General features: G+C 30.3%; 1 pseudogene; it reads right to left on the bottom strand.

Moving 5' to 3' along the window:
* Nucleotides 1–584: 584 nt before the first annotated feature.
* On the bottom strand, nucleotides 585–1,454 carry LOC146997023 (ATP-dependent RNA helicase DDX19A pseudogene; annotated as a pseudogene).
* Nucleotides 1,455–2,268: the final 814 nt, after the last annotated feature.

Below are 2,268 nucleotides of genomic sequence, written 5' to 3'. Positions count from 1 at the left end.
CTGTTTTGTAAATTACTGCAAAATACATTACACTGCCAAAGATATCTGGAGAATACATCACTCCAGACACTTTATCAGACATTCAATATCTGAGTCACTTCCACAGCATCTGCCATTCATGCTGCCAGAGGCACTTACTTTGGACATTACTGGGTGGTCTTAACTACATAAATTAATATATACATAAATATCAAGTTATCATATATTTTTGGTCCATTTATATTTTGTGATTAAAATTAACTTTAAAAAATTTCTATCGCAATAACTTGCAAATATTTTTAATGGGAAATATAATGACAAAAATCCAAGAAATGACTAACCATACACAGAATAATTAAAGAACATATATATAAATAATTCATTTCTCTTTTCTTTAAATTCAGAAATTTCAAAAATTTAGAAAATTACTCATTTGAATGATGCGAATCTTAATACCATGTTTGATTAAAGGTAAATTAATATTTTTAATCTTTGAAAAGCAAAAACTACTTTCATAAATAAATTTTACTTTTATAATTATAGAGCATCTTACCAAGAATCGTTACTTACTTTTTCTTTTCCTTCTCTAAATCTATTGAGAATGGCTATTCAACTAACCAAGATGCAGTCTTCCTCTTATGGCAAAATATAATAGCCTGTCCTATTGACACAGTACCATATATGTTACACAAAGCTTGAAATTTCTCTTCTTTATCTCTGCACACTATGTAATACTGATATATATTATCCAAACTGCCTTCTTCCCTTTTCAGTTTAATTATAATAGGATCAGAAAAAATCAATTCTGCAAATTGCATGATTTCTTCAGAATAAGTAGCTGAGAACAGCATCATCTGACAATCTTTTGGTAGCTGCTTACGGATGCGAATAGCCTGTCTTGATATCCTTAAGTCGATATCATAACATCTGCTTCATCTAAAACAAATACTTTTATTTTCCTGAGATCAAAAAACTTATAGCACATTGCCCCAATCATAAACTTTACCAGGAATTCCAATCATAAACTGAGCAGTAATATTTTCTCCTCTTTGCAAAACCTCGCCTTTAACAGCAAAACAAAATTCAATGTTAGGACAAAATTTTGCCATTTGTTTTCCCACTTTTCCTGTTTGCATGGCTAACTCATATGTTGGGGACAAAACAAGCACGTGAGGATATTTCAAATTTGTGTCCACTCTGCTCAAACTTGCCAAAAGAAAAGCAGCAGTTTTAAGAGTTCCACTTTGAGACTGAGCAATCATATTTTGTGGAGTATCTGCAATAAGAGTAGGAAGAGCAGTCTCTTGTATTTTTTAGGGTGAATTAAATCCCATACCATACACATATTTTAGAAGTTCAGGTCGCAGATTCAATTCTTCAAAAGATTTCACAGAATAAAAAGATGAATTAGGATTTCTCTGGATATCTATATCATGAGAAACTTTAATTAAATGAGATCTTACAAGTTTTTTCATCACAGATATCTCAGCAGGATTTAATTCAGGTTCATCATCTTTTTCATCATCCTCTTTTGATGCTTCATCAGGAATCTTTGGAGGAGGTATTGGAGGTGGCACTGGTGGAATAGGATATTCCAAATTTAAATTGTCAACTAATTTTAAAATTCCTTTCTCTTGTATATCAGAAGAAAGACCCCAATCATCAACATCTCCCATGATAAAGCCTATCGAAAATGTAAATGTCAAAATATAGATTTCTGTAAATTCTAACATATGCAAAGACAAAGACATACTTAGAAAAACTGAAATCATAACAAATATAATGCATGTGTCCCAAATATATAAAATGTATGAAGATCATAAAAAGCAGTTATTTTACTTATGTCACATTACTTTAAAATGATAACTCTATTGCTGCACCAAAAAAAAAAAAAACTGATTATTATGCCTTTCATTAAATGGTATTCAATTCCATGTCCAAAAACTCATGAATATACAAGTTACCTACTAACTAAATGTAGAAAATGGTTCCCAGTGGAGAAATAGTATCTATTTCAATTTGGAACCATCTTGTTTAGTTACCATCTAGACTTTGGTTTTTAAACAAGACAGACTAAATAATCATAGTTTGTGAAGTTTTTACACAGGGTTCATAGCGACATTTTAGTTAAAAAAATACGCACCTATAAGCACTTTTCAAGCACATTTTAAGAATAAAATAAGCACCTGTCTAATTACATTATACACAACTGCATAACCTTAAAAGAAAAATTAGACTTGTAATTTAAAATATGAGCAATGCAATATTTATTATGAGAATGAGCATTAC

The sequence above is a fragment of the Stegodyphus dumicola genome, chromosome 5, assembly GCF_044657685.1.
Source record: "Stegodyphus dumicola isolate Sdum_Otavi_A_Nest chromosome 5, ASM4465768v1".
NCBI lineage: Eukaryota > Metazoa > Arthropoda > Arachnida > Araneae > Eresidae > Stegodyphus > Stegodyphus dumicola.
This window is presented reverse-complemented; position numbering and strand designations above follow the sequence as displayed.